Source organism: Lissotriton helveticus, chromosome 4_1, assembly GCF_964261635.1.
Source record: "Lissotriton helveticus chromosome 4_1, aLisHel1.1, whole genome shotgun sequence".
Classification (NCBI taxonomy): Eukaryota; Metazoa; Chordata; class Amphibia; order Caudata; family Salamandridae; genus Lissotriton; species Lissotriton helveticus.
The window spans coordinates 1711865235-1711892473 of NC_136063.1; the positions used below are offsets into that span (position 1 = coordinate 1711865235).

General features: G+C 42.4%; 1 protein-coding gene and 1 pseudogene across 1 annotated transcript in view; both read left to right on the top strand.

The window, feature by feature from the left end:
• Positions 1–27239, top strand: part of LOC144828211 (gamma-aminobutyric acid receptor subunit beta-4-like) — a 632874-nt gene that overhangs the window by 382053 nt on the left and 223582 nt on the right. The gene's annotated exons all lie outside the window — the stretch shown is intronic.
• LOC144826854 (oligodendrocyte transcription factor 1-like) lies at positions 1082–1682 on the top strand (annotated as a pseudogene).

Genomic DNA, 27239 nt, shown 5'->3' on the forward strand with positions numbered 1-27239 from the left:
TAAATTGCTAACCTCTACCGTACCTTTGGGTAAGCCTTTCTGTTAGCTGGCGCTACCTTGGGAGATGCAAGTGTAACAAGCATTTGCAATGCAATTGGTCTCGCCTTTGGGACCTTATATGTATTTAGCAATGCAGCACATTAGCCTGGGTGCTGAAACATTTACTGTTCTTTAACATGGTGGAAAGTAAGCACCAAACTATGTGACACGCCAGGTATGGGAACACATGGAGAGAAATATTGCCTTTCAGCTGTAAATGGTATAGTCCAAAGTTCTGTTTTTAATATAAAATCAGTGCCTTCGGTGGTCATATCACTGAAAATACAAGATTTGAAAAAAATAGTATTGTCTACGGGTGCTCGTGGAAGACAATTTCTATGGACTGGAATCTAGAGAATGCTAAAGTGATTCTGGTATTTTACTGACCTATGCTGGTAGTTTTCTATCAAGAAAGTAAAATAGAGGCAGTTAAAAGAAAGTCCCTCAGCAGAAAGCAACTCTGATATTTTACTGACCTCTACTGTTCCTTTTTAGCTCAAGCCTAGCGTTGCAGCGCATGCGCTGCTCACTTTGTGAGGCACTCACTATTAAGTATAGTGCGGAAGCTTCGTGGAAGCTCCGCCTACTCTCCGCCCATCTTTCTCATTGGCTTAGGTCATAAATGCTGCCTTCTGAATGGGTTTAGGCTTGTTAGTCCCTCCTCATGTAACCATGGTTACTGGCCCCTTTACTTCTATCACTATTTTCATCCTGTGCCTTTTCTCCCACCCGCAGTCTGTGCATTCTTGGCCCCCCTCCCCCTTTGCACTCCCGTTCATGCCTTCTCAGTCCTGCCCTCGGCCCCACTCCAGTTTTCAATGCAACAGGTCTTGCATAAATGTGAGTCCTATTGCATTACAAATGCTTGTTGGTGAATGCATATTTTCCATTCACAGTTGAACGCTGTAACTCTTTGCCAATTAATAGCTTTATACATCAGCTGTCGCTCTTTCAACAGCCAATGAAAATGCTGGTAAACAGAGAGCCGCGCTGTGGTTGGACGCACCTCGCACACTAAATTGAATTCTGGAATGCCTAGCATATGACTCTGAAAACATCAACAAATTTTAGGAAATAAGCAGTGCCTGGTGCTCCAAGACAGCCCTCCTCGGTGCCAGCTCACAGAGGAGCTGGTGAGCACCTGAGCCTCAGCTGAGGCGTAAGATCCACATCCGTGAGCGGAAGCAGATGCAAGACCTGAACATGGCCATGGACGCGCTGCATGAGGTGATCCTGCCCTACTCTGCCACGTATTGTCAGCACCCGCCGGCATGAAACTCTCCAAGTCCGCCATGCTGCTGCTGGCCCCGAACTACAACCTGCTGCTGGGCGGCTCCCTGGAGGAGATGCGGCGGGTCCTGGGCAAGCTCAGCCGGCATAGACTGCTGCTGGCCTGGCTTCCCCTCTTCCCCTCTTCCCCTCTTCGCCGGGTCTGTGTTCCTTGCCCCGGGAGGCATGAGCTGCGCAGAGTCCCTGCGCACCAACAAGTACTTCTCGTGGCCCTGGAGGAGCAGCTCTGCTTGCCTTTCCACCTGCCTGAAGGGGCTAGCTTATCCTCCTGCGTCCTGTGCAAGTTCCCACTGCAGCACTTTATTCCCTTCGGTCTTGGAATTGCTAGCATCCAGACACAGTTTTCCAAGTGATGCCCTCTCTGCCCGTCCCTTGTCTATATTCAGCCTTCCGGGCATGCCCTGGCACTCCCGGGGGCTCTCTCTGACGACACACTTGAACCATCCTTCCTAAAACGGTTCCCTCCTGTTGGGATCGCCCGCTTGGAAAATCTGAACTGACCTTCTGCGCGAGGCATTGACAAAAGCGCTTCAACTACTCGTCAGGGTGGTAAGCGCTATGTAAATGCAACTCCCCCAAAAGCTCTATCGACTACATGCCCTGATTCTAAACCATTAGGCACCACTGACTGTGAAAGGTTTATCTTATTTGGTTTTAAAAAGATCATCATCCCAGCAAATTTGCCATCCTATTCAGCAATACTTTTTTTCCCTCTTAATTTCCAATTGCTCGACCTCTGAAAAACCTATATCCCAAGGCCCCCCAACTGGAAATTGTTCCTTTTAACTGAATTCCGTGCTATAGGGCGGCTGTCTATACATCCCTCATCTCCATATACTGCTACAGTACTTTCCCTGAAACACACACCGTGCCCACCCTTCTGTTAATGACTTTACAAAGCAGAAAGCGTTGGGGCAGATGTTTGGAGGAAGGCGAACTTACCAACCAACCGAGTGCTTGCCCGTTCACGTACATCCGAGAAGAGCTATGGATTCCAAAAGGAAAACAAGCATTTGCAATGCAATAGTTCTCACATTTACGCAAGTTTAACCTATTGGCATTGTAAATGACAATGCCTTTTATTTTTGTTTTAGTTTTCAAAACATAAATAAAATCCATTATCATTTACAATGCCAATAGCTTAAACTTGCGTAAATGTAAGACCTATCGCATTGCACATGCTTGTTTATTAAGACAGTTAAATAGAGGCAGTTGAACAGAAAAAAAAGTCCCTACGTGGAAGCAGACAAGTCCTAGGGCTGATCTCCAGAGCCGACAAAGCACATACACATATAAGTATATACTTAAGTATATACAAGCGGTCTCGAATGCTCAACCTAAAAAGGAAGTAACTTGATTATTGAATTGAATTAAAATGAAATACAACATGAAACCAGAAATCTGAGATCAATCTCAGCTTCCGCACTTGACCTCACAGCTTGATCGTAGTCAATTGCCTATGTTCACTTATCCTCCATTTTCCTCATTAGGACGTGTAAGAGCACCTTGAAATACATGAGTTCAGGATATATGCTGTACAAACCTTTTGTGTTTGATTAAATAAATTATAATGTTTCCCACGTATAACAATAACCCTGACCATCCACAGGGTTCCACGTAGAAACTGATTTGCCTCTTAGTTCAGGCACTGTTGTCAGGGTTGGAGGAGGCATGAATATTTCTACATGCATTTTTGAAAATGTTCTGTTTTTAAAAATATACTTCTGAATGCACTTACTTATTCTGATGTTCTAATGTGTAATGTTTGTGCATGTTAATTGCTATACGCTTATTGAATTTTGAATCATATTTTTACATGTTTATTGCAAGATGTATTGAAAAATGAATGTGTTCCTAAAGTTAGGTTTTGCAGAGCACCTTATTTGCTTATTTTACTTCAGTAAGCCTGTAAATGAATGATTTCCTGTCTATTTAACATATTAGTGAATGCTAGTGCCTTCTAAAGTAAGCAGCAGCCCAGTGCAGCCAATCAGTCAGGGGCCCCAGAGCCGTACTTTGTGTACCATGGATTTAAAGACTCAGGCGCCATATTTATGGCAAAGTAACTCAAAGCAGCTCAGCAAGTCAACTTGGGATGGTGTGTTACAGGGAAAGGGCAGGAATGTCCTATACTTAAAAGAAAATGACACATTCCTGTCCTTGTCCCTATGCAGGTGCCGATTTCGCTTCCTAGCGCCAACGCAGGCACTCCTGTACCATGGTCAGAGTATTTGTGTTGCAGACAGAATTGTTTTTGTGCAGGAAGAGGCACCAGAATGCTTAGAAGCAGAATTCTGTTCTGCAGGAGCGGCCCATGCAGGTAAGAGTGGTGGGGCGGAGGGGCCGGGTTAGGGCGGGATCCAACAGATGACCACGTGGGAAAATTAAATAAATAATGAATTTTCCTTTGTCGTCATCTGTCAAATTCCCACCATCTGGCCCTACGCCTCACCGCTCTTACCTGCATGGGCTGCTGCTACTGTCCAGTACCAGGAAGAATGGAAACGTCCAGCTTGTGCACATCTAATTACTTTGTTCACTTGCAATCTGCTTTTAAAAATATGTACACCATATGACCCTCTTAGTGATTTTACTTATTGATTTACTACATTAATCGTCCATTGTAATATAAAAAGTTGCAAAGGAAATTCTACTGTCTCCTGCGAGAGGGAGCTATTTAACTAAATATATCTCTGTTTGAAGCTTAGGGTATGAGCTATTTTGAATATGTATCAAAATGCTTGCGTACAGCTAACAGGTTTACTGTTACCGAAAGAGCGAAACCCCAAAGTTAACAGACTGAGTCAGTTCAACACAAAATGGTTAGTGAAACTGTGTGTGGTTTATTTTATAATACACTACTGGTTTTCTCAGATCTGATAACATTTTAGTGACATGTGAGACACTTCAGTCACAATGACCTCCAAGCATTCCAGGTTCTCAAGAATAGTGGTGGTTCATGGAAGTTTTAAATGTTTAAAGCGTAGCCTCCTCTTTAGAGTCCTGGTAGAGAAAGTAGCCCTCCGCGTTCAGTGTCAGCCATTTAGTTCACGTTTTTTAGAAAGCTGAAAAACAATACATTACCCTTCTAGGTCTTGCCTATACAGTGATCTCTATGGGCAGTCGAGCATCTCCTGTGGCTCAGGTTTGGGAAGGGGTCAGCAGGAGGTACCCACACTGGTGACTTGGCGTCACTTCCTCTGGGACCTCTCGAAACCCAGCTGCTCTCCCACTGCTTATTTTGTCGGCGGAAATAGCAGCTGGCAGGAAAGACTAGAAGTCGTGTAGCTACGGCAACTGAGAGCGGAAGTCTACACGAGTCAAGTGTGAAACTGCCTATTACGTCTCTTCCGTCCAGAGTTTATTTTGTTTGGTTTTTATCCAACATGTTAGCCGCAGCGTGTGAACAAACTTTCAACTTCCTACAATATATATTGCAAGCTTTGACTAAAAATCAGTTTTGGTATTTGCATGTTCTTTTGCATTTTAATAAGGAAGTTACGAGTTCTGCGGCGGTTGCCGCAAGTAAAACCGGTAGTACTGTTTTGCATGAAGTTTCGGTCGACACTTCCAGCCATACATGCCAACATTTCAGAAGAGCAAAGAGGGAGATTAAAAAAAAAAAATCGGGAGAATGGGGCCTTGAATCGGGTTACTGCATGTATGGGCTTTGGAAGTGTGCTGCTGCAGGATTGGACTTTTGAAACACAAAAGTACGTTCTTTTTTCTTACCTTTTAGAAGCATGGAGCATAATAGAGAGGGTGATGCAAGTGGTGTGCACTGGCCTGGCAGGTTGCTGGCAGTGCCCCCGCCCCGCCGCACCACCCTGTGTGACAGCTGGGGCTGAAACAGCTTCCTGTGAACACATACAGCCGCCCCCCCACCCCAATACCTCACAGGTATTTAAAAGACCATTCCCTTGTTAGTGGTGCTTTGTTGGTTTTTCACCCCTTCTAGAGCCCCTGCATCGCAACTCTGACTATTGCTGGAACAATTGGCACTTTACACAATACCAAGTCCTGTCAGCTGAAACCCCGAGGAATCGGGTTTTTGCTTGCAGGAATCGGGAGGCGGGAGACTAGCCTTCAAATCGGTAGTCTCACGCCTGAATCGGGAGGGTTGGCATGTCTGCTTCCAGCCAATGCTGGCTTTTTAGCCAACCATACTTTTGGTTATGCAAAATGTAGTTTTATATTATAAGCATTGCAAAGTACTGTCCTGGCTTTTTAGATCTCACCCAGTCAGCGAGCTGGGAACATTCCCCCCAGTTCTACACTCATTAAGTAGCTTGCCCACGCACTAGCAAACATGCAGAATTACTTAAATCAGCAAGCGCAGCATTTATTTTGTCAACAAGTTAATTTTACTTTATGCAGCAGCATTCCTAACTCCCATTCCTACGCAGCATTTATACATTCACACGCTCTCACTTGCAGCCCTTTCCCAGAGCAGTTTTTTTCTTTTTTTCTAGCCAGCACATTACGTTTTTTTCTGAACTCCCTCATATCCTATTCCCCATTTTCAGGTTCTCCAGCGCCGCGAGGGGATACAAATGGCAATAACACTATGCAAATATAGTCACTCCAATGCATACAAAAAAAGTACAAAACTTTGTCTTTTCAACTCCACGAGCTCTAACTTTCACAAATGCGAGGCCTATTGCATTGCAAATGCTTGTTTTGTTTGCTGTTGGGCAGAGTTGAACCATAGCTTAGTTGTGCTTAAAATGAGAGTTAGCCCTTTAACAGCAATTTTCCATACGGTGAAAGCAAGTACTTCAGGCAGGACTATGAAAAGCATTTTGTTTCTATTAAAAAAATATGCGGCTGAGGATAGGGGATGAGGCCATAGAAAATTCTCCCAATTCATGCACGCACAAGCTCGCTAAAGGCAGGTAAGGGCAATTGTTTTTATCAGTTTTCAGCACATATGGCAACAAGAAGTCTCACCACCTTAGAACCTTAGAACAGAGCTACCAGAGAAAAATTACCTGCAATGGAGGAGGCTAAAGCAAATGAAAAACATCAGAGTGAGGAGCGAGGAATTTTCTGAAAACATGCTTAATGAGGATTGTGATGAACAATGAGATGACAGCCGATACAATCCTACCAGTCTAGGGTTTAGAATTTAAGGTGCAATAAATAGCAACTTTTCAGAGTTTTGTTAGAATATTGTTTGCTTACTGCACCAAAATCAGCCTGTCCCTGTAAATACCGTATTGTGTTCCCCAGTTAAATTACAGCATGTTTGACATACTGAAATTTAATGAAGAGTGACTATTCAACACACTCAGTAATTACCTGGTGTTGTAAATACCACCCAAATTACAATTCCAAATCCTCTCACTAGGCAGAATCTCTTATTTGTGTCCAAATTATAAAACTTAGCAGCACAGCTACGAGAGAGAGGTTAAACAAGCATTTGCAATGCAATCAGTCTCGCCTTTGGGACCTTATATGTATTTAGCTATGCAGCACATTAGCCTGGGTGCTGAAACATCTACTGTTCTTTAACATGGAGGGAAAGTAAGCACCAAACTGCGTGACACACCAGGTATGGGAACACATGGAGAGAAATATTACCTTTTAGCAGGAAATGGTATAGTCCAAAGCTCTGTTTTTAATATAAAATCAGAGCCTTCGGTGGTCATATCACTAAAAATACAAGACTTGAAAAAAATATTATTGTCTGTGGGTGCTCGTGGAAGACAATTTCTATGTACTGGAATCTAGAGAATGATACAGTGATTCTGGTATTTTACTGACTTCTGCTGGTCGTTTTCTATCAAGAAAGTTAAATAGAGACAGTTGCCAGAAAGAAAAAACAATGTCCCTCAGCAGAAAGCATTTCTGGTATTTTACTGACCTCTACTGGTCATTTTCTATCAAAACAGTTAAATAGAGGCAGTTGAACAGAAGAAAGGTCCCTAAGCAGAAGCAGACACGTCCTAGGGTTGATCTCTAGAGCCCACAAAGTACCTACACATGTAAGTATATACTAAAGTATATACAAGAGGTCTTTAATGCTCGACCTAAAAACAGACTAGGCACTTACCCATGCTTGAGGAAAGGTGATATTATTGTTGATGTTGCACAATAATGAAGGCCTGCTTTTCCTTAACGCATACTTTATTTGTTTTCTTAATGCAAGTGTCAAAATTTTCAATTTCATTGTAGCTCCATCTGTAAGTGAATAAACTAAGTGATATAAACAATGACGGGGGCATCCGGACATTGGAACATTTTAGCAGGTGCCTCCTAGATCAGATCAATAAACATCTCACACTGAATAGAAGAGCAGAAATGGCATATAACTTTACTACATATATATATATATATATATATATATATATATATATATATATATATATATATATATATATATATATATATATAAATATATAACGCTCAAAGTCCCTTCAGATGCTCCCAGAAAGGACGACACAGCACTCGAGGGTAGGGTTAACAGACACGCTTGATTTTATTCAGCGGAGGGGGTGCACACAGACGCGTTTCGGCGGTCTGCCTTCGTCAGTGTGTGATGCACTGTCATGAAACCCGACATAGTTTTAAACATTGCATTTTCAGTTCACTCCCACACATCTAATGGCATCGACATCGAGAGGGGACTATTACCATGCCTAGAATAGTGTCGGCCATCTTTGAATGGTGATTTATCGTGACGCTAGTTAATATCACTCGCCGCAATAATGCAACAAAATTACACAAGCCCTCAAATGGGCTGCCTCTTAATTCGCAGCATGGTGTATCACATATTTACAGTCTTGGATTAGACAAAAACATTTAGCCGTGGATCGGCTGGTGTCCCCTCATGAGAAAGTTGATCAAAGTGTCCATGACCAAAATTAAAGAATATACAAATATTCATTCAAATGCCAAAAAAGCTTTCAAGTGGAGTGAACAATATTTACAGTGAGGTGCGTTACGTGCAGCAGCAAAGTTCATAATGAAATAATCATGTAAGGATATATATGGGCTACCATCCACATCTCATTTCGGGGATTGGCAGCAATTCGCATTTCATTCCACAAATCACTCTAAAAAAGGATGTGATGAATTACTCTCTTGTATATACATATATACATATATCACCGTTAGTAAGAATCCCACTCCAAATATATATACACTGGAGGAATAACCCTTCCATGAGAGCCTCTCATGGTGAGCATGTTATCATCGGTCCAAGTCCTGTTAAGCATTATATAGCTCTATAGCACAAAATAACATGCCAAGTTCATGATCAATTAATATGCATGCAAATGTTGTTAATCAAGATAAGTGCTATGGTTCATATAGTGTAAACGGTCTCTCACACCATTGTGTCTATGTAACTTGGATCGTACATGCTTGTGGAGTTATTCCAGCTTTTAGAGATATATTGGAGTTTCAGGATTTTGGAGTGCTCCAGAGCTAATATATACAGAAGTGCTCGAGTCTGATAACACAAAGTGATAGTAACAGATCTAATTACAGTATTATAAAAAAGCCATCACCTTGGAATTATACCAGACTATTGTTCTTATCCTGCCTCCTAAACTATTTCCCTAGATGGAAAGCCATCTCCTCCCCACTATTTAGACCTTTAGGATGTTTCGTGGAAAGGTCTATAATATATCGAGACTCCAGTCTCCTTAGTCTGCGAAGGCGGTCACCACCACGTATGTTGGGTGGTACAACGTCTAGGCCAAAGTACTGGAGTTTGTTCCTGTCTCGATTGTGGGCCTCTGCAAAGTGGCGAGCCACCGGATACACCTGATCAACTTTATCGATGGCTCTCATATGCTCGAGTATTCTGAGCTTGATTTCTTTAATCGTGCTCCCAATGTAGCGTAAGCCACACGGGCACTGTAGGCAATATACTGCGTATTGGGTACTGCAGGTAATGAATTTGTTTATATACATTTTCTTACCAGTGTCCTTGATAACATAGGAAAGAACCCTTTTGCTACCTGCGCACGCTTTACAGCGGCCACAGGGATAAAAGCCTCTTTGCTCTCTTAAGGTGTTACTTTTTTGGGGCATTTTCTCAAGATGGCTTTTCACCAGTATATCGCCTATCGATCTAGCTTTGCTGAAGGTGAGGAGTGGCTGGGTAGGTAGGTCTGCCTTGAGTACATTATCTGTAAGAAGAATATGCCAATTCTTCTTTAGCATAGCTCTCAAAGTTTCTGCTCCTGATGAGTAGGGAGTTATTAGTCTAAACTTGCCCTTGTTATCACCTGGTATGCCTCTGCGATTCCCTTGTGTAGGGTTATTGGTCAGAAGAGATAGTCTATCTACTTTCCTCACTCTCTTGAGGGTGTTTTTCAGTAGTTTCTCTCCGTACCCTCTAACCCTAAACCGGGATATACATTCCGAAGCAGCCGCTTCGAAATCAGATGGCTTGGAACAATTCCTACGAAGTCTCAGCAGTTCCCCATAGGGGATACTGTTGATCAATTGTGGGGGATGGCTGCTGCTGGCATATAATGTCGAGTTGCCGGCTGTCTGTTTCCTGAAAAGACTAGTGTGGAGTTGTCCTTCTTCTACATATATTCTCAGGTCCAGATAGTCCGCTGCCACCGGACTTACTGTCCCAGAGAAATGAAGATTTATGTTGTTTCTATTCAGGACATTGATATATTTATGGGCTGTTGCAGAATTGCCTTTCCACACAAGGAAAAGATCATCGATATATCGATGCCAACATATGACCTTCCCTTCGTCCTCTCCTGATACACAGCTCCTGGGCACCTGCTCCTCCCACCAGCCAACGAACAAGTTCGCGTAGCTGGGGGCAAAGCAGGTACCCATCGCCGTCCCAGACTTCTGAATATACAATTGTTCCTCAAACAGAAAAATATTGTGTGTCAGGCAGAACTCTACGAATTCGAGAATCATTGCATTGTGTCTCGAAAATCGTAGCTGGCGTTGATCTAGTGCCCATTTTACAGCCTCAAGTCCTTGATGATGTTGGATAACAGTATAGAGGCTAGTGATATCTAATACCACTAGTAGATATCCCTGTTCCCACACAAGATTCTGTAACTTCATCAGGAAGTCTTTAGTGTCTCGCACATAGGAATCCAAATTTGATACCAAAGGAAAAAGGGTATGATCCACAAAGCGAGACATATTTTCTGTGAGGCTTCCAATTGAAGAAATAATAGGGCGGCCAGGTGGACACTCACGGTTTTTATGTAGTTTGGGGAGGTGGTAAAAGGTTGGAGTCATAGGGCAGTTCGTGCGTAAAAACAAATGTTCATCGCTGCTCAACATATGTTGATCATACCATTTCGCAATGAGTATATCATAGTCTTTGATACTCTGCTGGTAGACGTCGTTGGTACATTTGTTATAAAAGTTCTCATCAGAGAGCTGCCTCAACGCTTCCTGTTTGTAAAACTCCCGTGTCATCAGAACTACATTCCCGCCCTTATCTGAGGGCTTCACAATTAAATTCGTGTCAGTCATTAATGTTTTCAGGGCAAGTCTTTGTGACTCCGTGATGTTATGGTTGATATTCTGGTGGTTGGCTTTCCGATATTTGAGTAGATCCTCGTTCATAGCTTCAGAAAACACGTCTATAGCATCCCAAGGGGACTGGGGCACGAAAGTCGACACAGGTCTAAATCCGCTCGTGTCTCTTTATATAATATATATAGTATAAAGTATATATATATATATACTTTGCTTTTGATCATTATGTAACCATAATGGCTGATGGGACAAGCACATGCTCCCATTCCATTCATTATTTATAAGTATACCTTCTGGGGGTAATGGTACGGTAATGCGTTCATTGTCCGGGTATATAGATATATGACTTAAAAATAGACTTCCCTGAAGCCTATATTCGATATTTAATGTTATTTCGTTTGAAATATGTTATTGCTTAGAGTAATTCCACTAAAGAAAAAGGTTTTAGTGACACTGGTTGAGTGATTTCATCCATTACCCGTGTTTTGACGATTTGATGGCTAAATATATTTAGGAGAGTCAAAACAGAAATAACCGTTTGATGGACACAGCAATAGAGGATTCAGTTTAGGTAACATATATTCAATTTTCATCAACAAAAATATTGTTTTACACCTAAGTACCACACTAACTGGAACTCTACTTTCACTGGTATTTCCTCTTATTTTATTTCAAAATGTATCACTCGTCCTTCCTTTCTGCCACGAGCTCATATTCTTGTGTTCCCAGGGAAGACTAATGAGTAATTGTTACCTGGTTGCATTAGAATTATTTATTGCATTGTGAATGTGGCTATCCAAAGATTTGCTAAAGAAGTGTCACTCTGTCTAACCTTTTATACTGCATTGAAGTGGGCATGCATGTGATCGATTGAGCTGTTCTTGCTTTGGTGCATACCAAAATAAATGCAGGGTCCGAGTAGCAATGCGAATAGGACAATCTCGTTTGTGTCGAGATGCTGTTGCTGGAGTAAATCCTAGGAGTAAGTTATAGGATAAAAAGATGAATGATGAGTAGGCACCACAGGAATAGTTGGCATTATTGGCTGTTTAATTACTATCAGACACTGTTACAGCAAGGTTAACCTGTTGATACATATCAAGGGTGCCTTTGTACTCATTCACATGCCAAGGCTGTAGGAACATTAACGTTTTTGAAGCTACTGAGAAGTACCTCAATGTACACTGCCACTTATGCTTGGAAGTTAAATGCAAAGGAACATTTAGATGCTTTTTGTTCGTATCTAACAAATGTTAAACTTTCAACCAGATGGAACATGAGTAACGATGGATGTAATGAATCAGAAATTGGGGTGTGCTGGAGATGATATTATCTCCTAATATAGAGTTAAATATAAATGTATTCAGGAACAGGACAATCTTTGAATGAAAGCCCACTCGGAAGTGGAACACTATTACGTGGATTCGTCTACTGAATGGAGTTCTAAAAATAGTACGCCAATATTGTTTGGTAAAACATATATTTTTTTGCAGAGATTTCAAACATCAGAGTTTTTGAAAAAATCTTTCCGAGCTTGTACTGCATTTTCTGTTCTTTTGAGGGCGGAGGGGAACTGGCTACACTTGTTGTTTGAATTCTGTAAGACCTGGCTGTATGCTTTTGGTAATTGCTACCACCCTCCTCCACCACTGAAGTTTACCCCCATCTTAACGTTTTCGCAATATCTTCTTGGTGTCAAGCCTTTCTTTAAAACTGTGGCGCTTCTCTTTTCATCAAGCATGTGCACCTGCCTGTACCTGCAGGTCCAACTAACCACTGCAGCATCTCACCTCACTGTAAGTCACTCTTGAAACCTTACACTCTACCACAGCAGACAGTACACTGCTACTCTGGCCTGGAGGGCATGAGTGCATATGCTTCTAGATGGTGCATATGCTGCTATGTGCATTGGATAGTTTAGTAGGACATAAAGGTTAATATTTGCATTTACAGACAATGCAAGGTGATACTGATAACATCAGGATGGATTCAGAGAAAGTCTTGTTACTTCTCGAAACACTACAGCAAAGATGCCTCCAAATCTACTGTGCCCCTCAAAAGACCACCAGTAACCAATCAGAGTGCCTTTACCCCTTTACAAAGATAAGCAGTGCCCACATGTAGGCCATTTATCTTTAGAAAAATGAAAACATTATAGGAGAATTACAGATGCAAATCGACTTCTCGCACTCAACTTATATGAAAGGACAAGCTAGCATACAAGCTGACTCTGCTGTAATTCAACTGAAGACATAACATAATGTATGACCGAATACTGAAAATGGCAAACCATAACTCAGGTCACAGAGTCACTCATGGAACTATCAAACTTTACTATAACTTGCAAGAATATGCCTGGGCACAAGCTTTCTATTGCATTTACCACAAATGGCGTTGGAAAGTAGAGTTTAATAATAGATTTGTCTATTACAATCAACGAAAGTCTGGCTCTACAAACATTTTCGATGTTAATTTAATTGATATTAAAATAATCCACACAAACATCAAAACTTTACACATGCAAATATCACAATTAGTTACAGATAAGAATATGGACGTCTTATCTTTAGGGCAAAGGATATATGGCCCATAGCAGTTTATAAAATTCCCTTCAAAATAGTTATACATCCCAGTTTCAGGCATTTTAATTTGCTTGTAGTTACTGGCCCCTTCATCACTAAATCGATGAGGCATAGCATGAATTGTAAATGCAATGGGACCAATTCAGGCCAGTTCACAAAGGCATTTATGAGTATGTGAAGTAATCTGACAGGAGTTTGAGAATTGGCTAGAAAGGAATTCCTTCCATATTTGAAAAAGTGCAATGAGAGTATAGTCCTTTCTATGTGTAGTAATTTAATCTATACTACTATTATAAAGGAAGAACTTTGAGGCTTTGAGGCGGGTAAACTCGGGAACCACAGCGCCAATCCACACACCCGATACATCGTTGCAATCCTCAGGGTGTGCAGATGGACATAGGCTATATAAAGTAAAAAAATACGTTATATTTAAAAAATGAACAATATAACAACAGTAGTCCCCTCGAAGTAGCGCCGGCCGCGACCTGCGTGCTGACGTCAGGAGCGCGGGGAGGTGCGGCGTCCAGGAGCGCGAGGAGGAGCGGCAGACTTGGCACGGGGGAGGAGCGGTGATGAGCGGCGGACATGGCGCGGGGGAGGAGGTGAGGAGCAGCGGACCGGCGGGAGGAGCGGTGACCAGCGGCGAGGAGCGGTGAAATGAGGAGCGGCGGCTAAGGTAAGGCTCCGGGTGACAATGTCGGGCAGGCGGGGTCGGGGCAGGCGGGGGACGGGGACTTACACCAAAAAAGGAGGAGCAGTGAACTGAGGAGCGGCGGCTGAGGTAAGGCTCCGGGGGACAATGTCGGGCAGGCGGGGGTCGGGGCTGGTGGGGGTCGGGGACTTACACCAAAACAGAAGGATAGAATTTAGATCGGCTGAGGTAAGGCTCCGGGGGACAATGTCGGGCCAGGCGGGGGTCGGGGCAGGCGGGGGACGGGGACTTACACCAAAACAGAAGGCTAGAATTTAGATCGGCTGAGGTAAGGCTCCGGGGGACAATGTCGGGCCAGGCAGGGGTCGGGGCAGGCGGGGGATGGGGAGTTACAACAAAACAGAAGGGTACAATATACATCGGCTGAGGAAAGGTTCCAGGGGACAATGTCGGGGCAGGCGGGGGTCGGGGCAGGTGGGGGACGGGAACTTACAGCATCTGCCATGGAGATTTATGCAGAGCGCCTCAACACTGGGCCTTTGTGACATCCGGGGGACAATGTCGGGGCAGGCGGGGGTCAGGGCAGGCGGCGGACGGAGCGGCCAGGGGCCCGGGCTGCTGGGCAATGTCGGAGCAGGCGGGGGTCATGTCGGGGCAGGCGGGGGTCGGGGAAGCCTGATTGCTCCCGGACAAGGTCGGGACGGGTTGCTAGTATTGGATATTCCTATTTTAGATTTTCAGGGTGCAATTAACAAAGGCAATTAAGGGTATTTGATGCAGTACTCCAGGGGTAATAATTCAGATACTCATGAATGCCCTTATGAATTGGACCTTTTCTTTTTGCAAATAAGTAAGACTTGAAAACTGTACTTTGAAACACATAAGAAAGTGAAAGGCAAAAAATGATAGTGAATGCACAAAGCTGATAAAAGCAAGGCTAGCAGATGAGATGTAGCAGGGAAAGCCAGGGCAAGTACAGGATCTTAGGAGAAAGTATGAGCAATCTTCAGAGAACAACGGGTATCAATTCCCAATTTTGAAGAAGGAAAGTGAGTGTGCAAACATTATGAGTCCTAGTCACAAAAACAAATATAGGTGTAGGGGCAGACAGTTACATCTCCAGCTGAATGTACATTTTTTCTGTTCAGAAACATTTCCGGATGTACACCTGGAAAGCTGTGCCGAACACTTTTCTAATCATACTTGTGGGAGTGTAATTTGTCATATTCGCAGGGCTCCTATTCCCAATGTGGAAAATATGTTCCCTCATAAAAGATGTTTTCCCCTAAACCCCTGAAAATCTTGGTGTGAGCCATTCCTCTTCTCATACTTTTGACACCCCTTGGCTGAAGTACGTTTGCAGCCATTTCCAGGGTGGGAAGGCGTTGAATTTCAGTTTGTGAATGCTCACTGTATGAATGTCTGTAAAAAGCACTCATCCCTTCAAGAGATTTAGGGACTTTTTACGAGTTTGGCATCGAACCTTTGGTGGTGGTTCGACCACCTCCACTCTGCTGGCCCGCCTGCAGTATTACATGTGTGGAGGTTGGACCGTTACAGGACCACTGTGACCGCTGAGGATCCAGGATCCTGCAGCCTGCTGGTGGAGGTCAGGCTGAGTAATATGCTGGTGGTGCCGCTGCAGCACTGCAGAGCATATTACGAGTTGCCTAGCCACCACTCTTTCCTTGGTGGTGAGCCCACCATGAAAAGGGTAGTGGTGAGGGAGCTTAGGGGACCCTAGTAAGCCCCCTGCGTCTCCACGGAAAACAGGTGCATGCAGGGGTGACAGGTTGTGAGACTCCTGGAAATGCACGCCCTGTTCCTGCACAGTATGGAATGCACAATATGGTGCATTTATTACCGTGCAGGAACGTGCTGCGGCGGAGTAATGGAGGTGCCTGTGTAAGCCTCTCCTATGAGCCTCAGACAGACACTGCTGTAACACCGTCACAGCAGCACCTGCTAGCCAAGGACTACTATCATAGTCCGGCGGATGGTCGCATTCCAGGCTTGGCAGTTCTCCTGCAGAGATCTGCCGTGGTGGGCTGCAAGAGGATAACCAAACTCATAATAAGACCCTTAGACTTTACAAGTTTGGTGGTATTGACCTACTAATTTCCTTTTGTTTTTGGGATTGACTATAATCATTATTTACAATAAGTATGTCTGTTTATGTCTGTTTTTGTTGTGGTACTTCAAGGCTGAATTACACAATTCACTTTTTATTGGTGTAAACATTATGTCAGAGTATCAGAGCAGAATGTTTATTTAATTGAAACTACAAGGTATGTAAAAGCTCAACATCAAATTTCTTTATTTGGGATTACATTTTCATGAAGATTCTTGCTGTTGAACATGTATTGTATAAACAATGCACACTGTGGGCTCTTTTAATCCTGACGGAATCTTCTCTGTATGAGTCAAGGGAAACCTACAATGAATGGGTGATTTAAGATAGCCCACTGGAACGTTTTCAATTGGGTTAAAAGAAACAGACAATGCGACTGGAGAGGTTTGTATCTCTAAAGTATATTCTCCTCCTGTACAGATACAAAATATATACGTGATTTTATAAACAAGTGCAGACGACGCTGTACTTAACGTGTGTATGTGAACATTTAAATATGTACAAAAAAGGTACTAAGAATCATCCTTGGTTAGTCTATTTAATTTCCCAAATATGCATGTGCATTCAACTTCTCATAATGCAGATCAACAATAATCACAGAACCAAAGGAGATATGTTGCAGTTTTGACCCCTTATGAGTGTAGAGGGTCTTTTCAGGACTAGTCGTATGGCTTAATATCTGTATATAAAGGAAGACAAGACCAGTCATAAGTATGCATAGGACAACACTATATGTAGTGTGTGATGTCTCATGTTTGAGTAGTATAAAGACTCACTAATCTAAACTAGAGGTCGGTCTGTGCCCCAAACTCAATCAAGCAGTGTAATAACTGCACAACCGTCATATAATGTAGTCAGATCCGTGGCTGTAATATATGCAGGATATGATCTCCTTCGAGGAGTTGGATGGACACAACTGAATATGTGATGTATTGCAAAAAGGACCAATCAGGTCTCCCGATTTTTGTTCTAATCAATACGTATAGCTATATCAAATCCAGACACGCTGTCAAAGTTCAATCATATAATGTCAACTGCTGCTAAGAACCCATATGGGCCGGTGTGGGACAGGAACCAATTCTGTTGTGTGACCATGATTTGGTTTGATTTGATTTATTTATTTATAAAGCGCCTGAAACACCCCCCAAGGGGTATCTCTGTACTGTAGGATTGCTACTGCCAGCCACAAAAAAGAGACCAATTAGAACAGTAAGGTTTTAAGGAGCCTTTTAAACTGTAGGTGATCTGGAAGTTGTCGTAAGTGGACAGAGATTGCGTACCAAGAGATTGCGGCCAGGTGGGAGAAAGCTTTACCACTTAAGGGTGATTTTTTATAGCGAGGAATAGCAAGGAGGGATTTGGACCCTGATTGAAGAGACCTGGGAGGCATATATTTGGTACATATATCTGCTAACTGGGACCTTTGCCTTTTAAAGATTTGTGCATAATGCTACAGATCTTGAACCTAATCTGCTTCGGTACCGCAAGCCAATGTAGCTGTCGCAGAAGGGTGAGGGAGGCTGTTCGAGGGGGGCATTGAATACCAGGCAAGCTGAAGTGTTCTGTACTACTTGCAGTCTGTTTAAGGATGCTTCATTTGCTGAAGTCAGCAGGGCAGTCAAGGTGGCTTAACACTAGTTACTAGATAAGTGTTTATTATGTGGTTAGAGGCAGAAAGGGAAATACCTTCCGGAAAAGACCTAGCACATGAAAACATGACCCAACAGTAGATGTAACGTGCTCCTTCATTATCAGTTTCTGGTCCAGACGGACACACAGATTTTTAACCACTAGTTTGGGAATCTGTGTAATGTCCAATTCCTCTGGCCACCACCTAGGAGACCATTTCTACGATGCCTCTCCAAACAGCATGATCTCAGATTTCCCCGCATTAAGTTGGAGAAAGTTGTCTCTCATCCAGCCAGCGATGGTCATCATACCTTCCGAAAAAGTAGACTGGGCATTTGGATTGTTCTTATCAAAGGACAACAGGAGCTGAGTATCATCAGCGTAAGACATTGGAACAAATCCTAAATTCCTGCTAAGGGGGCAACATGCAGTACTCCGTCAGTTAAGTAGTCTTTGAGTGGAAAGGGTCAAGATTAATTGTTTGAGTTCTGTCAGACAGAAAGCTCGTCATCCATTGCAATGCGCTCCCTTGGAGGCCGAGAATCTAGTGGGAAATCGTATCGGAGTCTGCCGAAAAGTCAATCATCACCAGAAGCACTGCTTGTCCGTTGTCCAGGGACATTCAAATGTTGTCAGTAACCTCAATCAAAGCAGACTCTGTACTGTTCCTAGGTCGGCAGCCCAACTGAGATGGATAAAGACAGCACGACGCTTCGACAAAATCAGACAGATATATATTGATATGTTTTTCTCGTACCTTGCTCAGGAGGGGTAGCAATGAGATAGGTCGATAATTGGATAAATCCTCCATAGGGGCTTTAAGATTTTTCCGGATGGGCATTATTTGTGCTGCTTTCCATGGGAGGAGAACCTTTTCTATGGAACAGTTCAAGATTGAACAAATAGGGGCAGCAAGTTGTTTGGCAAGCAGTGAGGTGGTCTTATCTGGAATAATGTCCAGCGGGGAGCATGATTTTATAGTATTTAGTAGCAACTCTACATCCTCATGCTTAAGTGCCATGACTTTATCTAACCTCTGTGCATTATCTGTGGCCGCTGGGTGGTTTGCCGAGAAGTCAATCTGGGGACTTCCGGCTGAAATGATTTTATTGTAAATCAATTAAGTTTTCTGGGTAATGTGTATTGCTAGTTTGTCACATAGGGCTTGAGAGGGTGGTTCTTCATTGTCGCAAGCCTTGGGATTGGTCGAAGTTTTTAAAATCTGATAGAGAGTTTTGGGGGTGTTCCCTGCCTGTCCAAGTTGCTGCGCTATGTGGGTTTTCTGAGCATTATTAATGTTTTTATGATATTGGGCCAGTGCGAGTTTGTATCTTTCTTTATCCTGTTTATCGTGTGAGAGGCGGCAATGTCGTTCCAATTTTTTACAGCGGCTCTTTTCTATCCGGAGGTTTGGGGAAAACTATGTTGTTTTAAGACCTCTAGTCATGCTGGAGCATTGTTTCAGAGGGACTAGACGATCGATGGTGGTTTTAATAGTAGACTTAAAACAGTTCAGGCATTCCTCAACATTATCTGAGTCAAAATTCTGCTGTATAGGAAATATATCTTGAAAATGATCAGGCATACGTTTATGCCACTGTCTGCACCACCTGGGGAGGTTAATGCGGGAAACATTGGATGTCCCAAGGCCCCTGATGTGAAACTCTATTAATGAATGGTCTGTCCATGTTAGTGGAGAGGTAGCTCCACAGATGATATTAGGAGAGTTAGTTAAGATAATATCTAACGTATGACCAGCTGAATGGGTAGGGCCATCGTTGATCTTACTCAAGTGAGGTTAGATCTGCCAGAAGTGTAGAGGTATCTTGGCTTGAGGTGTTTTCACTATGGACATTGAAGTCTCCTAGAAGCAAAAAGTTTCTAGTTGAGATAACATGTGGGGAGATAAGTTCCATGAGTTGAAGCGAGAAGTTAAGAGAGGGGTAGACGAGAGCACCTTTCCAGCTAAGCTGGGAGAGCAGATCGATTCTAACAACTAAGATTTACAGTGTATCATTACTTAGTTGATGGAGTATGAAGACTTTAATGGAGTCTTTATGGATAATAGCTATGCCCCCCCCCCCAACCTTGGATGATCTGTCCACCTTTTGGACCCGATAACCTTCCGGAAGTGCCACTGCAATTGCAGGGATAGAGCTGGGTTTAATCCAGGTTTCAGTTAGGAACCCTAAATCAGGGAGTTTAGAAGAGAACAGGTCCCATATCTCAGCTGCTTGTTTAGGTAAAGATCTGACATTGCTTAATAGGCAGTTTCAGACTCGGATTACCAAAGAAGTCAAGGGAAAGGGGACAGTCTGGTCATGGTGGCGACATTGACCACTGCTCAGGTCAAACATCATAGGAGGGTGTTCCTGTTTCATGCTCTGAAAGCAGCATGACCTACACGTAAAGGGACCTTCCATGACCATAGAGGTGTTGAACATGGTGCTTTGCAGATGTGCTATCACATCTGATCTTGAGGAGTTTATGCCTCGTATATCTACCCAAATCTCTTATTCTTTTACCTGAGTCTGATGTGGAGCATGCAGGGAGTCCATGCACCCTCCTACCTTGGTGAATATTGCCACAAACAAAATTGGTCATAACTGGTGTCTGTGCAACCAAGTAACATGCAAGTAGCACTGTGCAGTCTCAATCCTCGCATGTGGCACTACAAAACGGAAACACAAAGTCGTTTCAATATTAAGACTACTTAATGTCGTGATTGCAGTAGTATACCAATGTTACTAAATAACAAGATGCCAAAACAAAAAAGCAGCAAAACAGTTTAATATGCTTACTGCAATTGTGCTTCTGTCCAACACTCATCCGTTTATTGAACTGGTCTCCTTGTTCATGCTAAAGGAGGATGACAGAAGCCACTAGATATCTGGGGTCTGTCCCTGATGAACTAGACTGCCAAATCCATGCCACCATGTTGAGCCTGATTCAGAAAAGGGGGTGGTGATGAACAGAGTGCCTGAATTAAGCAGACCACTCTTACCCAGTCCAAAGATCAGGGCTTGATCCATCACCGTTTTTTAGCTCACTGCACCATCCCAGCTCAGAACTTGGCTATATGCAAATCAGTCTGTTCCTGTCCCAGTGCATGATGGGAACAGGGCAAAACAAACTACCAAGCCAATTCTTGTACTGGGAAGGAAACAAGCTTCCGGGGACCGGTTTCTGCCATTTCAGGCGTCGTCGGCCCGGCTTGCTTGAATCCTGATGGTGCAATGAGCAAGGGACTCACATCTGAGTATACCCTTCCACGCTTATGGTGGACAAAATGATTCAGAAAAGGGGGTGGTGATGAACAGAGTGCCTGAATTAAGCAGACCACTCTTACCCAGTCCAAAGATCAGGGAATGTGTTGAGCCTGACACATTCACAGGTGTGCGTACCATGCCATCTATCCGCATATACCTGTGTCAACAACACTGTGTTGAGGTCAATAAAACTATGCACCACAATAATGATGAGGTGCTTAACAAAACTAAAAGTGTCTTATGATCTAGACCTTCATTTCCTCATGGTCCTCACATATGGGTATATAGCCAGAAGACTAGATCTTTGATAGTGTATGTCACTGAACTGTGTCGCTACAGTTGGCAGACCGAGGAGGTTGCAGTAGTACAGACCTCACTCCGTAGCATCCTCTAAAAACGCGGTGTGTCGTGTCCCTTGGTGTCATGTTTAAACAATGTTCCATCACACATATGCGTCACAATGTGTATCTATTTTGGTGTCTGTGAGAGCAGTCACAGAAGACAATTTATACCACACAGATTTGATTATTAGCAGAAAATGGAAAAACACTCCACTAGGAGACCCTATTGGCATGCAAAGTCAAACGTGCTCCAATATACATGGGTAAGATTAAAATACGTCTTAGTTCATCAACATCATTAAGTCCAAAGTTTGTGCTTTTGAGCATATCTATCTACTTGCACTCCTATAGTCCATGATTTCATTGATTCTACCCCCACAGCCGTCCAGGCTCACAACTTCCACCACTTTCCGATATAGATTATTCTATATGTGTTGTAGTTCCTGGTAATGACATACTAGAGGTGCTCCTTTCACTTTGCTGGGAATTCTGTTCCTGTCTGCCCAATATACCACTTCATACACGGGCATCTTATCACATAAATTTTATTTTTTTGATGTCACAAATCGAGAATGATTTAAGTGTGAATTTTCTCATGCTCATGTCTAGAAACATAATGTTCTCAGTAAAAACACACTCTACACAACCTCTGCATTTGTGGTGCCCAGTCAACGTGGGGAGGCGCCATATAGTCCTCAAGTCACAGTTCCTAAGTGGTTCTCTGTGTGCTTTCACAATGTGGTCTTTATATTCTTGTTGCATTTAAACGCAAACAGGGGTCTCTCCTTACATATCGCTGACCAATGACCTGTTCTTTTTCACAATTTATTGAACCTCATGACTCAGCGGCGAGAAGTTGCTCACTAACAGAATGTATTTATTAGTATAGGGAGTGTATAAGGGTGTTGGGGCTGAAGGGATAGTAAAAGAAAGTTAATATTATATTATTATTAGCAGGGATATTCCTTTAACTGCCACAGGGTACAAATATTTCTTGTATTTAATAAACTTTGAGGTTTGCTTAATGTAAGGCAAACATTTTTCAATTCTACTCCTAAAAGTGTTTCTTCATCTTCTCAAATAGTAGCTACTAGTTCCAAGACAATATCCTTGTGAATAAATGTTACTTCTTTAGATAAATCTGAATGTCTCTCTCCCACCCACTTGCCTTTCTTCACTCCATTCATTTCATAGCTAGAGTTCTTGAGTCTCTCATCTTTAGATGTGTGGATCAATGCTGCATCATTTGGAAAGCTCCACTCAGGACCATCACTATATGACATTTTCCTAATGGACCTATGATTTATATAAACTGATCAAAACTCTGAGTTCACAATATATATGTACACATTGATTTTATTTATTCTACATAGCCTTGGCCTTAGAGGGTTTATGTCTAAGGAATCAATTAGAGAGGTTGTAAGTTAACTAAAAACCTCTTATAGCAAACAGGTTTTTAATTGCTACAATAATATTTAACTAGGCAGACTCAAGGTATTTTTGTAAAGAGTCACAGAGAGTGAGCTCCAGACATACTGTAGATCCACCTCTGTCAGCAGGAGACTTGGAATCTGCTTTAGAAGAGACTTTTACAAGCGGGGTGTATATTTTAAAATTGCTTGATTTTTTAAATATTATTTACTGCTAATCATGGATGAATCTAAGATATTTTGGGCACAATTGACAGGATACTAATTATGGCTTGGCACATATTAGGACATTTGCATAGCTGCTGAAGACCAGGGACAGGTGACCTTTGATAGACATGGAAGGTGTAAAATAATCTGCTTCATTTTGTCCATTGCTAAACTTGCTATATATTATATTTAATCGCTCATGCACATGTGTTTCAAATATCTATTAGTGCTCTCTTTATGATGCTTTAGTGGTAGGAACACATTGTTGTCTGTCTATCTATTGAGAAAGAATAGAGCATTATGTGAAAGAAAACGGTTCAATGCCACATCATAAAACCAGTGTTATATAGTTTACCGTTGTGCTCTATTTGAAAAGCTGTATTTGAAAGTAGTGAAAAGATATGAACCACTTGACTCTGACATCAACAGGGTAATACTACTCATTTAGGCTTTGTAGTGTTCCCAATCAGTCAGGTTATGCACTTTAGAACTTTTTACCTAAACAGAAGACATTTATAAAAAGAATGAAAGGCAGTCCTTTTACTGTGTTTTTATAGCATAGATAATAGGTTTCAGTTAATAGCAGAAGGCTGACGTACCCACTGTACCCAGTGCACTCCAACAGAGACAAGGCCGCTATTTTAGCGCTGTGTGCGGCTAAACAGGTCATCACTTACAAATGGATCACAAGCACTGCGCCAAACCATGTGGACTGACAATTGAAAAATGGGACCTTATTGGAATGAAAAAACTAATGGCATCCATAGACTATAAAATGCCACAATTCGACAAAACAAGGGGCCCACGCATTTGATTACTAGCATGGGACTTACGCAAACGTTCCTGTCCGACATACCTTCAAGTTCTCCAGTTAGTACATAAGGAGAATGCAACTGACCACCCCATAGAGACTGACCTTAGCTATCTCGACTAATATTGCGAACAACTTCTGGAACCCTGCATAAGTTATGATGCAGTCAGTGTCGAGAGCAAGACTGCCGGACTACTTCCACTCTCCCTCTTCTCCAACGTCCACTCTGACCCATTTCATACTCCACTAGTTACTCTTTCCCTCCCTCATCACTCCCAAGGCTCTTCTACCTCACTGGCCATGAATGTAGATGAACGTTTATGTTTTGTTTCTTGCAAAAACAGAATTAAAACGGATTTGATATATGACAGAAGGTTAACAGGCATAAATATGGTGGAGCCAATTCACAAAACCATTTGCCCAACCAAGCTCAACTTATGTGCACAAACAGCTTGATTTAAAAGTGTAAGTGCATATCTGGGATTCTTTAAAAGTAGATTTACTATTGTAAGATGTTTACTCACACAAGCATTATTTCCTTCTTCATCCAGGGAGGGGATCTGTGAGTTTGAGGAGGTGTGTGCACACCTACAAAGCTATGTCTTTTAGGGAATTTCCAAATGTTTCACACACCCTGTTCCAACCAAGGACAAGGTCACACATTTATGCCTTTGAAAGACAATGGTAAATCCATATCCAGAATGGGACTGGGGTGAGCTTACCCCCACAACTAGGGCCAATGTATGAGAAAGAGATATTCTACAAGAAAAATATTTTCTCTGTAACATTTTGAAGAGTTATTGCACTAACATACACTAAATACAAATATGCATGTGAAAATGCTTTAACACATAAGCATCACAATTGGATTCCAATAGTAGTCCTTGGAAACCACAGCTGTTTCCCAGGAATAGTCCTCAACTTCTTTGTGAATAAAAAAAAAGCCAAAATATACAGGAAACATTGGAGGAATCATATGAAAATACATTTCTGGAATTTCTTTTGTCGCTATGCATAGGGCATTTTGCCTCTTCCAGGATATATAGTATGACCACAATTCATATAATCTGTAAATCTGTATTTTTATGATCGATGAATCTGTATTTTTATAGTGCACTATCGCCTAGGTATCTCGATATTGTACTGTACCAAAATTGACTTCAAACCATAACAGATGACAATTAGATGAGGAATGTATTTAATTGCTTTTGTTGTCAAAAGTAATGTTTAGCTATATGTGCTACTTGAGCACTCAAGATAAATTTGAATCAATCATTATCCCCAGATGATTCTTGATGTAATTCGAGGGACTTGGACACATATACATTTTTTGGGGGTAAGTCCACGGATCTTCAGGCCAGGGCTGTAGCAAGATCCTTCTCCTACCTGGTTGCGAAGAATTGAAACTCCTTGCCTCTGCACCTCAGGCAATCACCATCGCTGCTGCAATTCAGGAAGGACCTCAAGACCTGGCTCTTCGATTGAACCACAGGTCGGCCCTCAGCGCCTTGAGACCCTAACAGCCTAGTAGTCGCTCTGTACAAGAAACCTGATTGATTTAGGTTTTGAAAAATTGCCAAAATCCACAGGTTTGTGTAACATAGATAAGGGAAAGATCAGAGAAGACTAGACGCACAAATTGTTTATCATCTGCATACATATAGAAACTGGTACCCATATCCGGGAGGGCCAACGCCAAATAACGCATATAAATGTTGAACAATAGTGTTGAGAGCATTACTACAGCATTTTGGGCCAACCCTCTTACCATTCGTCCTCCAACGGACCTTTTTCATTATCCAACTGAGAGGTGATGTGAGTTAACATTACATCACTCAATTCCAATTGTGGTTTAACTTAGCTTGTTAGAATAAAAAACAGGCTATTCAGAAAATAAAGTGATGCCTGAGGACAAGCTACGAACAGGAAAACCTAGTGATTCTGTCCAATTTGAAGAAAGAATATAAATCTCTAGTGAGGAAGCAGAAAAGGATTTTCAAAGAAAAATGTTGGGAAAACCTACTAGAGACAATAGAAACTAAAAAGGTAAAAGGTCTGTGGAGGTTGATACAGGATGCCTCAGGTAGGACCCTTGAAAACATGAACTGCATTGTGGAGGAGGGTGCATGGGTAAATTATCTAGGTAGTTTATATGAAGCTAGTAGAGCTTCAGTAATAAATAAGGAAAATCCCAATTGGACAGGGTTTGTAGAAGCTCTAAAAACAGGTTGTGATGTAGAAAAAGTAAAAGAAACAATCAAGAAGCTAAACTTAACTCGTGCAACAGGGCCTGATAATCTTCCCGCCATTATAATCAAGACACAAATAGATTGGTGGGCAGGTTTCCTATCCCATATGTTTGTTGCTATCTTAGATTCAGGTTATATCCCCAAAGCTTGGAGAGGGGCAACTATTACACCACTACATAAAAAGGGCGATAGGAAGGATCCAAGGAATTACAGATTAATCAACTTGTTGGGCATTGGAGAAAAGGTATTCTTCAAAATAATCCTTGGTAGATTTAAGGAGTAGGTAGAGTGGCGGTCGATAGTGCCAGTGGAACAGGGAGGCTTTAAGGAAGGACACTTGAATGTTGATCACTGCTTTGCCCTATGGGCTGTGGCGCGGAAGTCCTTGGAGCAGCAAGACAAGCGGTATTGCTGATTCGTGGACTTTCGCACAGCATTTGATTTGGTGTGTAGGGAGTGTTTGTGGGAAACCAGGAGAAACTACGAGGCTCCTGAGGATCTCTTGCGGGTAATTCAGGAGTTGCACAGCCAAAATTGGGCACAGGTAATTAAAGATACATCTGGTGGCCTAACACCCGAAATAGCGATACATAATGGCCTTAGGCAAGGCTGTGGTCTGGCCCCGCTTCTCTTTGCCATATCCCTAGCAGATCTGCCTTCTATCCTTGGGTCTGCTAGATGTGTTAGCCCAAAAGTAAATGGGAAGCATCTGGCCTGTTTGCTGTATGCCGATGACCTAGTAATATTAGATCAAACGGAGATGGGTCCACAAAGAAAGCTGAATGTTTTCAGCTCATATTGTATGGCAAACCGACTTACAGTAAACATGGACAAAACTAAGATTCTGTGCTTCGGGAAGAGGAATATGAAGTTCAATTGGTATTTGGGTCAAACCAAATTAGATATTGTAAATGAATACAAATACCTTGTAATATGGTTTACAAATTCTCTAAAGTGGGGAACGCATCTGGAGGCACAGAAAATAAAAGCACAATTAGCGGTATGTGGGCTGAAAAGATTCAACCAGAGTTATGGTGATATGCCCCATAAACCTTTGCTAACGGCCTATAAGGCAAGGATCCCCTCGCAACTCCAATATGGTGCAGAAATCCTTTGTATAGATGGTGAA